At 37.4% G+C, this 11,607-nt stretch overlaps 1 pseudogene; it reads right to left on the reverse strand.

Moving 5' to 3' along the window:
• Positions 1 to 4,158: 4,158 nt before the first annotated feature.
• LOC142620805 (mediator of RNA polymerase II transcription subunit 33B-like) lies at positions 4,159 to 9,961 on the reverse strand (annotated as a pseudogene).
• Between the last annotated feature and the right edge of the window lie 1,646 nt (positions 9,962 to 11,607).

An 11,607-nucleotide genomic window follows, 5' to 3' on the forward strand; every position in this document is an offset into this window, starting at 1 on the left:
AAATTGCAAATAAGCTAAAATTTTCAACTTGTCCCAAAAACACTTACCAACTTTCTTTCTTTTTTTTTCATTCTTCTTACAGTCCTTCGCTTTTTAAAAATAAAAAAATAAAAAAAAATTTGATAAGCTCTTTTTTAAAAATACTATTGGCTATCGCATTCTTTATTGTTTCTAAGTCAGGGGTCCAATGGAACTGTAAGTCTGGTTAGTGGAGAAGGTGAGCATGGCCCTCACAATTGGATCATTCTTAGCCTGATCTTTGTTAAAAGAACGTGTAGTAATTAAGTTTGATTGCATAATTAACGTTTGGTTAGAGAGGAATTGTCCTCTTTTTTCGTTACTGCTGTGCTATCCAGATCAGAAGTAGTTGGGAACTTGGGATCCATCCATCGCTCCTTTTTCCACCTATATGCTATGTTCTTTACTGCGACTACGAACTTTATAGTTATCATATCACGTGGCTTGTTGCATGCTAATATATTAAAGATGCGGAAGGTAGGGGTGTCAATGTTCGATTCAGAGAACACAACACGAACTCAACACTGATTTTTGTGAGTTAGGGTTAGACCTTAGCGGGTTTGGGTTATAAACAAATTAACCCGAAAGCGACACGATAAGAAACGTGTCATAAGCGGATCAACCTCCATAATCCACAATAGACTTGTTTAACACGCCAATTTCTTTGTGTCAACCCGAAATGACCCATTTAACACAACTATCTGTATATAAAATGACTAACATTAGTCTGTGTATAACTATGTAAATTTATAAGTTTGTTATAGTAATTGTGTAGATTTACACTGATACTATTTATTTTGAGTTTAGTCGTTTATTCTTTTTTTACGCATTTTGAAGATGAAGGAAAAAAAATGGATAGTGGGTGTTGTATGTGAAGAGACAAACAATTTTAAAAATCAAGAAAAGTTGATATTTTAATGAGATGTAGTACAAAATAAATAATCAAATATGAAATATTTTGAGAAGTAAGTATGTAAAATTGAAAAAAATAAGTTGTTATGTTAAAATAATTAGAAATTTTTATACCAAGTGACGCCCTTTGCTTTTTTTTTTTTAATTTAATAATATTATCTCATTCTTTATTGTTTCTAAGTTAGGGGGGGGGGGGGTCCAAAGTCCAATCCAACAGCAAAGTATCTATTCTCTCTTTTATCAGCTCAAGGGAAGAAGGTCAGATTTATTGAGAAGGTGAGCTTGGCCCTCACAATTGGAAGCTATTAAGGATTGGAGAACATTTTCACATTATTGTTCTTAAATTTTTATTTATTTATGTTTTTTTTATTAATATACATCAGTCTTAATACTTTATCACCATTCCAATTAAATATTATTATTATTATTTTATTTGTTTACATTTATAATCCAAAATAAATAAATTCACAACCTAACCCAACCACCCAACAAATCCCTTTGACCATGTCTTGTATCTCCCAAAAATAATTTTACATAATTTATATTTCAAAACGTTCAGTATCACTTTTATTTGGTCTTTGCAATATCAATTAATATATACCAAAAAAAAAAAAAACAAGTATAAGATGTTAAAAAATGATTAGTTTATTAAACTTGCAAAGTTTAACAATTTTTTTCTTTGTTTAATTTTTTATACTTAACAGTAGCATAGTTAAAGACCAAAAGAAACAAGGCAAGACAAGCTACAAACAATTAAAAAAAAGGGCTAAAAACAAGACAAATAAATGGTTATGCAAATCCCCACTCATTTATTATTCCATTCCTCGGTAACAATATCAGGATTGAGATCAAGTGTAATATCTAGGGTATTGCACCTGGTGCAATAGCATTGGATGGTTGAGATTGAAAGTTGAATTTTTAACTTTCAATCTCAACCATTGAATTAAAAAAAGTTTTAAAAAAAAAGTGTTAAAGAGTTAAAAAGTTAAAGTTAAAAAATAAGATAGTAAAAATTAATGTGAGATGAATTAGTGGTATTGCACCGGATCCAAATCCACAATATCATAACAAACAGCAATATGATCCAAAGTTTGGCGATGATGAGTCCACTCCCTAAGTAGGAATGGTCATGATAACGCCTTAAAATGTATACTTTTTATATATTTATGTGGCCGTTATCTCCTTATTACTATGCTTAATTTGTTTAATTTAAGCCATGATTTGCATTAGTCCCTATTATTTATCTTTACATAATTTCTTGAATAAGATACCATTCATTGTGTGTAATTTTCTACTTTCAGGAAATCATGTGAGAAAGATGAGTTTACAGAATTTGTGAGAGAATGGAGGCCAAACTAGAATTAAGTGGAGCTAAAGGACCATGCTTAAATTTCTAAGGAGGTGCAGCTGGAGTGCTTGGATCATCTACTCTAATCGGAAGCTTCAAATAAGGAAAAAAACCAAAGAGGCAGAATCTAAAAAGGAAAAATCTGATTTGAATACTGATCAGTATTTTGAGCGTATCTCACTCATCAAAAATCCAATTGACACAAGGATAGATGGGTTGGAACCGTGACTTAATTATCTACAACTGTTCAGTTTTGAGGTTTTCAAAATTCACAAGTTTTGAAGGCCGAAATTAACTCACAAATTACCGCGGTAAACCTGGACAGAAATTAAAATAGGAAAAGTTTTATTTTCTTTGAACACTTTTATATTAGGGTTTTGAAGGGAGGCTAAGGAGAAGGAATTTTGGGCAAAGAAAACCCTGTATTTTTCTTTCTCTAATGGTAGCCTAAACTCTTGCTAGGGCTAGGGGTTATGTTTCTTCTATACGGTATGAATATTCAACGTAATTCTTTCTAAGATTTTATCAACAACATATTTGATTGTTCAATTAGATTTCTTTTGATGTATTAGTTCTTCCGTGCTTTCAATAAGTTCAATCATGTTTTTCTTATTGTTTAGATGAATTTCTAATAGTTTCAAATAGAAATCAGATTTTAAAGTGAATGGGTTTTTCTGAAAAAATTTTCTAACCGCATTATTAATCAAGGTTATCATATGTTCTTGAATTGTCTCAGTTCAATCGAATCATAAGTTTTTAATTGCATAAGAACAATCAATTTTGAAATAGATATTTTCTTAGATCACAAAGAATCTCATATCGATATAGGAAAACACCCCGATGCCCTAGTATTTACATTATTGATTTGAATCAGTTTTTATTATTATTCTTGTAAACAATCACCAAGAAAAATTATTTTTCTTCTTCACCCAAAATTATTTTTCTTCTTCACCCAAATTATTATTTAATTATATTGTCTTTAAATTTACCCTGCTCCTTGTGGTTCGACCTCGGTACTCCGAGAATTATATTGCTACGATCTCCTGTTCTTGGGAGTGAGCAAGCAGGCCACAGCCACACGGCCATGCCCACGCCCACAGCCACAGCCACATGGCCACAGCCTTACCATCGCTGCCCTCAACTCCTCAAGCCATCACTCTCACCAACCGGCACAGCCACATTCACTGCCTCATCGTCACCCCCTCAATCGCTCCTACTCTCCCTCCTCCCTGCGCCTTCAATATCACAATATGTTCCTCTCTTTTTTCTTTTCTTTTTTTGCCATTCTTGTTTGGGTTCATTAGGGTTTGGGACCTTTGGGATTGTTAGGGTTTGGGTTTTTTTTTTTTTTTGAGCATCTGGTTTGGGTTTGTGATTTTTGTGTTTGTGTTAGGATTTATGTTTGTGTTTGTGATTTTGAAAGGGAAATTAAAAAATCTAAAATTTTGGTGTTTGTTTTTGAGCTTTTAGTTGCTACTCTGGTCCGATTGAAGAATATGATCTTGGGGTTTTTGTCTTTAGGTTTTCGATCTAGGTTAATGAACATGATCTTGGTGTGTTGGGGTTTTTTTTTTTTTTTTTTTGGGTTTTTGATCTAAGATTGATGAACCTGATCTTGGGGTTTTTTTTGGGATTTCTAATCTAGGTTTGTGGAGGTTTAAGGCTTCAGGCACTTTTTTTTTGGATTGTGCCACAAATTGGCATGGGCTAGGCGGGGCTCGTGGGGCCTGACGGGGCAGGTCTAAGGCGCAGAAAAAAAAACCCGTTTATTAAACGGGGTGGGTTTGGGTTTTCGGGGTAGATGCGCGGGTCGGGTTTGGGCATAAAGAAACCCAGCCCGAACCCAACCCGTTGTCATTCTTATCCCCAAGCAAATGTACTTATGTACCACAAAGCACAACAAAGTATGCCAGCGCATAACCCCCTAGCATCGCAACCATACCTCCAGATTCTCCACCTTCATGCCTTAATCCATGGATTGATAGAAACCAAGAAGGAAGAGTTTCTTTGATCAAAAATTGAACCAAACTTGATCCACCAGATATCCAAATAAATGATGCCCCAAGTGAAGCTTGAAGTTTGACACATGTCATTGTTGCAGCAAGAGAAATCTGCTCATATCTCATCCCATACTTGGTCTTCTTCAATTTCTCCACTTTATCTTTAGGCAACCGCTTACTTGCAATATCTCTATTAGAAATACTGAATTCAATAATATTGTATTTCTCACTGAAACACTATACATGAGTGCCTTTATATAGGAAGCATATGAGTGCAGTACAAGTAAATATGAGTGCTATACAAGTAAGAGTGTAGTACAATATGTGCTATATAAGTAAGTAAACTAGTTGAGTCAAGCCCACAATACTATACACACGTTAACAGCCCCCCTCAACCTCAAGGTGGATGTGAGACCAGATTAAGGTTGTCAACTAAATCACGAAGGCGTCCCTTAGGATGGGACTTGGTGAAGATGTCTGCAAGTTGATCTTTGGAGGAGACGGAGAAGAGCTTGAGAGCATCATGAACAAGATGATAATGGATAAAATGACAATCAATCCCGATATGCTTAGTCCGTTCATGAAAGACATCATTGTGAGCAATTTGAATGGCACTCTAATTATCATAATAAAAAGGAGTAGCAGAGGACGTAGACACACTTAAGTCCTTGAGAAGCCATCGTAGCCAAAGGAGCTCAGATGTGGTATCAGCAAGAGCACGATTTTCTGCTTCAGTACTGGAGCAGGGCACAAAGGTTTGTTTCTTACTTCGCTAGGAAATCAAGGAAGAGCCAAAGAGAAAACAATAGCCAGTGGTGGACCTACGATCAGTGGGATCTCCTGCCCAATCAGCATCAGAGAATGCACGGAGTACAAGAGGAGACTGAGCTGAGTAGAAAAGGTCATGGACGAGAGTGCCCTTCAAGTATCGAAGAATGCGCAGAACAGCAGCATAGTGAGTCGACCGTGGAGCAGACAAATACTGGCTGACCTGATGAACAGTATAGGAAATGTCTGGACGAGTAACTGTGAGATAGACTAGACTGCCAACCAATCGTCTATAAAGAGAAGGATTAGACAATGGTTTCCCCCCCCAAGGATGTCAACAGTCTTGCTGTCAGTGAGTCCAGCACGAGACAAAAGGTCAGAGGCATACTTGGCTTGAGTAATATAAAGACCATCTAAGGAATGAGTGATTTCAAGACCCAAGAAATAGCTAAGGTGTCCAAGATCTTTCATCTCAAACTGCTAACTGAGAAAATCTTTGAGTTCTTGTATGCCACTAAGGTCATCACCAATTATGATCATATCATCCACATAGAGGAAAAGTAAAATGGTGCCTTTATCGGTGCGACGAAGAAATAAGGCAGCATCATAAGGACTGGCAGTGTAACCCAAGCGAAAGATGGTAGAGCTAAATTTTGCAAACCAAGCTCATGGAGCTTGTTTAAGACCATACAATGCACGTTGAAGGCGGCAAACCTTGTTGGATTCAATAGAGAGACTTGGAGGAGGTTGCATGTAAACTTCTTCACTCAAATCCCCATTAAGGAATGCATTTTTAACATCCATCTGAAAAAGATCCCATTTTCTAGCAGCAGCAACAGCCAGGAGGACACGAACAGATGAGATGCGAGCAACTAGAGCAAAGGTCTCTTCATAATCAATCCCATATTCCTGTGTAAAACCTTTTGCAACAAGACGAGCCTTATAACGCTCAATGGACCCATCAGAGCGAGTCTTAATCTTGTAGATCCACTTACAACCAACCACAGACTGTCTAGGAAGGAGAGTAACCAGGTCCCAAGTATGGTTTTTGGTTAATGCATCATGTTCCTCTTTCATTGCAATTTGCCATAAAGGGTCAGTGGAGGCCTCACGATAGGTTTGAGGCTCGTGGAGTGTAGCAAGGGCAGTGTAACAATGATAATCAAGTAAATGTGTAGGAATGGATCTTACCCGGGTTAGTGGGTAGCTCGTCATCAACCTGTTCATCTTCGACCTGTCCAGAATAAACATAAAAAAGATCTAGAGGTTGAATAGAGAAGTCCAAAGGAGGATCAAGAGGATTTGGAGAAGGAACATGAGACTCCTCTAGAAAGACTTCGAGTACAAATGAGGTAGTTAGGGAAGAACGAAAATGAGAGAGTTCAACAAACAAGTGGTGTTCCCAGAAGACAACATTACGAAAAACACGAAGACAATGAGAGACAGGATCATAACACCGATACCCTTTTTGTGTTTCGCCATAACCAAGGAAACAACAAAATCTAGATTGAGGCTCAAGTTTGTTGTGCTCATGAGGCTGAAGAAGAACGAAATAAGCAGATCCAAAGGAGCGAAGGTGATGATAGTCAGGGGGTGACCCAAAGAGGCACTCATACAGAGTTTGATTATGGATGACAGTGCTTGGAATGCGGTTAATAGTGTGAACAGCATGTAGAGTAGCTTCAACCCAAAATGGGGGAGGAACTTTGGCAGAAAGAAGAAGAGAACAAACAGTGTCAAGAATATGATGAAGTTTTCGTTCAGCTCGACCATTTTGCTAAGAGGTACCTGGACAGGTTAGATGATGTACAGTGCCATAGGAGTGTAACAGAGCTTGAAAAGCATATTGAGTATATTCAAGAGCATTATCAGAACGAAAAAGTTTGATTCGTTTGGAGAATTGGGTTTCAACCATTTTTGCAAAGTTATTGTATATTGGCAAAATTTCAGAACGAGATTTCATAGGAAAGATCCAATTGTAACGAGAATAATCATCGATAAAAACAACAAAATATCGAGATCCACCAATACTAGCAACAGGAGAAGGTCCCCAAACATCAGAATGAATTAACTCAAAAATACTATTAGAAATAAAATCACTATTATTAAAAGGTAAAGTTGGTTGTTTTCCTAACTGGCATGAAGTACAATCAAAATTGTCTTTGGACATAGAACCTAATAGACCCTTAGAAGCTAACTGTTGTACCCGAGAAGAGGGTGCATGACTAAGACGAGAGTGCCAAAGTGAGAGAAAGGGTAAGGAAGACACCGCAGTGGCAGCAGCAGCAACAGACACCGGAGCAACAAGTGGAAGATGAAGATTGTCCACAAGAAACATACGCCCAACTCTAGGGCCAGTCCCAAGCTCTTGTCCCGTCCTCGGATCCTACACAATACACCCAGAATATTAAAAAATAAAGCGATAACCTAGTTCAGCTAATTGTCCCACAGAACACAAATTATAGGATAGGTCAGGGACAAGGAAGACCTCAAGAACAAAGAGGTTGGAGGTCGAAACAAAACCTAGACTATTCCCATGCATGGTGGAACCATCAGATATGTGAATATTTAGGGGATGTGGTGCAGGGTCAAGTTTGGAGAATAAGGATGAGTGAGGTGTCATGTGATTGCAACAAGCAGAATCAAAAAGCTAAGTTTGAGACTTACCGGATAAAACTGAGAGAGCAGTGGAAAGAGATGAATTACCAGCCATACGAACAGCTTGAGCTATGATCTCCTGTAGTTCAGGGGTGAGAGGTTGATAGTGGATCCAGAAGACTGGGACTCAACTGAAATGGGAGGCATTGGCGGAGTAGACTCAGTATTAGCAACTGTAGCAGTAGATTTGTTGCGACAGTAACAAGTCTCAATAGTGTGGCCAGGACGCTTGCAATAGTTGCAGAACTTTTTGTTGGTCTGTCTGTGACGATTGCTGGAGCCAGAGGGATCACCTGAGTGCTGAGGTTACTCTATGGGTGGAGTAGAAGGAGTAAAGGCCAGAACATTAAACTTATCCTGGGCTTAAAGAGTTGCAAGGCGAGTTTCTTCTCTTACAAACTCGTTCACAGCAGTATCAAGAGAGGGAGAAGGACTACGATTAAAAAGCTGACCTCGAATGGGCTCATAATCCTTGTGGAGTGATATCAGGAACTCATAGAGACGAAATTCATCTCTAATAGCAGCATATTGTTGAGCATCTTTTGAGCATGCCCAAGTTGGATCAGAAATGTCAATTTGGTCCCAAATGAAGCAAAGCTAATCATAGTAGTCATTGATGGACTGCTCCGGTTCTTGCCTGAGTTGATGCGATTCAACCACTAACTAATATTTCATAGATCCATGAGTAGTAGAGTATCTTTTGGCCAACATATCCCATGCTGATTTCGCATCATCAAAGCTGCCCAGTAGATTGGAGATGGAGGGAATGGAAGTGTTTCGAATCCATGTGAGGATCATGTGATTATGACTATCCCATTCAATCATGCAACTGAGGAAGGCAGTATCTTCTTTACTTGCCCCCTTCACAGGAATAGTGATTGCACCAGTACAATAATGCCAAAGCATGTGACCCTTAAGAAAATTGCGCATAGCTTGAGACCAAGATAAGTAATTCCTAGTCCCCTCCAATACAGTATTGATGGGGCGAGGAAGAAAAACATCCTTTTTATCCATTTAGAGACACAATATGCAAAAACAGACTGCAAAAATGAAATCTACTCGAAAACTGAGTAAGGAGAACCTGGACTGCAAAAAGTCAACTCTAAAAGAGTCAACGGTCAACGGTCCGAGATAATGACGTCAACAAGATGCCGTGTCGCTGACGTTAGTAGGTGGCTGGATGCTGACGTAAGTTAGGGCTGACGTGGCACTGATGATGTCAGCTGGGACTGAAGACAGTGCGTGAGGCGCGTGGGATGCAACGCAGGATCTTCGAGCGGCGCGTGAGGGCGCGTGCAAGCTCTGATGGCTTCACGGCTTCCACCAAGTTATAGATCGGTGCAAGACGATCTCAGTGGTACCTTCAGAAAATGGATCGGAGTAGGTGTCATGGCGGTGCAGAAAGAGGCAGTGGTCTTTGCAGTGTAAAACTCCTCAACGATGACTGCTACAGGTCCGAAACCCAAGGATGATGTCTAGAAGCCGTCGAAGGTTTCAACGGCGAAAGGCTGCAGCAATTTTTGTGACGGCGGAAGTGATGTTAAGAATGGAGTAACACCAATAAAAGACAAGACTGCTAAAAAAAAGGTCAGAACAGTGACTCTGATACCATGTTAGAAATACTTAATTCAATAGTATTGTATTTCTCACTGAAACAATATACATGAGTGTCTTTATATAGGAGGCATATGAGTGCAGTACAAGTAAATATGAGTGCAGTACAAATAAGAGTGTAGTACAATGTATGCTATACAAGTAAGTAAACTAGTTGGGCCAAGCCCACAATACTATACACACGTTAACAATCTCTAACAGTGAGAATTAGAATAGAGACACTTTCTTCTATCATGAAGATAACATCTCTGATAGATCGATACATTCTCATCTCTTAAGTAGAGATTTCCAATGGCAACTGGAGAGATCCCACTTGTGAAGTGGGAGCTAAAGCCATGGCCAAGAAGGGCACCTACACCACAATTGCTATAAATATGGGAGGAACTTAGTAGGACCAAAACATCACTGTTATGGTGGAAAACAGTACTAAAAGACGAGAACACAAGGAAATTGCCATAACGCTTTACCTTCTGGCCCATAACGAGGCTTTGATAGCCATGCATGGCCTGGGGCAACTAGAAGCTAGAGAATTAAAGGCTACCCCAATAACAAGAGGGTCTGTGGACTTTGTGTTAGCAGCATGACCCAAGACAGTGGCCTTTGGATTCAAGGTCTTACTTTTTGGGTTGTTTTTCTGGCCCATGTCTGGTTGGTTGTAGGGCATATGGGGTTTCCTAATGAGTTTTGTTTCAGGTTGGGCTTGACCCCGGGATCCATGCATGGTTGTTAGGATTAGTGAGAGGGTCTGTAGATCAGATCAAAGGAATTTCCAAATAAACATGGTTCTTGACTCTTCCTAATGATTAAATAAATTATCTCACCCAAATATAAAATTAAGTCAGGACTTAGTAAAATACCAAGTATTTGACTTAAGTCCATCATTTGATTAAGAGAAAATCCTTAGAAGTGGAAAAAAAAATTTGAGGACTTAATTAAATCCAAATTAACAAAACCTTAACTTTTTTTTTTTTTGAGAAAGAACAAAACCTCAAAATTAAGAATTAAAACGTGTTTTGATCCCAGGTTGGTCGATATTAATCTATCGTTAAAATTGATTAGCCATCCTAATCAAAAGTTATGTTAAAGTCATGGATTCAATCAATGATGAGTCAATTTTGGATGTAAAAAACCGTACATATTTTCTTATTATTGGGTTAGAGGAAGATCAACTATTATGAACAAAATCTTGACTTTTTTTTCTTCAACAGGGGATAAACAAAATTTTCAAAAATTGTTTGACATAATGATGATTGAGTATTTATAGCTGTAACCAATAAGGCAATAGCACAGCCTCTAATGGTTGACATTATTTGTATTGCCGACATACAATTAACAATTTTTTATTCAATTATTATTATTATTTTATGAAACTCTTTATCAAGCCAAATGAGAAGCTCAATGAAAAAATCTTTCTGGAACTGAAAGAGCAAATATAGTAACAAATCCAATACATGACAGGCCCAATTACAGAATCTATGGGTTTGGTTTCAAGAGATTAAAAAAAAAAAGGGTTAGGTTGAAGTTATATTTATTGTATAGCATAATTTTTTTATCGAAGAGTATATTGTTAATGTTAGGATTAGTGTCCTTAAATCCTATTGTATGATACTATGTATGTTATTATGTATGACATTATGTATGACTTAATGTTGTAATTAATAAAGTTGTTTTATTATTTTCTAAAAATAATGGTAACATGAATATTGAGACATTATCATATAGTCCATGAGATGCATAGTATGTGATTTATGTGAAAAGTCACAGAAGATATAAATTACAAGTTCTTTGTAAACTCAAAATTGTAGTTCGTAGTCGATGATGAAATTGGGCATTTCATCTACGAAGACTATAACATATCAACTAAGATGATTTATCTTGATCATGGAAATGGAGATTTCTAGTTAATATGTTGATATGTTTTAAGAGTTAAAACATATTGAACTGGACCGGTGTGAGATTTATTATTCTCCTAACGACTGTCAAATGAATAATAAACTCACGACTTATATTTGCATGAACTCCTAATCCTGAGAGAATAATGGACTTGATCATAAGGTGTAGGTTGCTTTGATATATCAAGAGTGAGATCAAGAGTGACGGTCAAAATCTCAGTATGTTGGGCAACCACATTTAATGTTGATGAAATATATATTCTCAAGATAGGATTCATAGTCTCTTAACGGAGATACAAAATATTCCCTTGAGATAAGTTTGATGAGTTTGTTATTCAGAATGTTAGACCAAATTACTTTAGTAAATTGTTGCTAGAGTATATATTTATGAAATTGA

This window comes from Castanea sativa, chromosome 12 (assembly GCF_040712315.1).
Source record: "Castanea sativa cultivar Marrone di Chiusa Pesio chromosome 12, ASM4071231v1".
Taxonomy (NCBI): domain Eukaryota; kingdom Viridiplantae; phylum Streptophyta; class Magnoliopsida; order Fagales; family Fagaceae; genus Castanea; species Castanea sativa.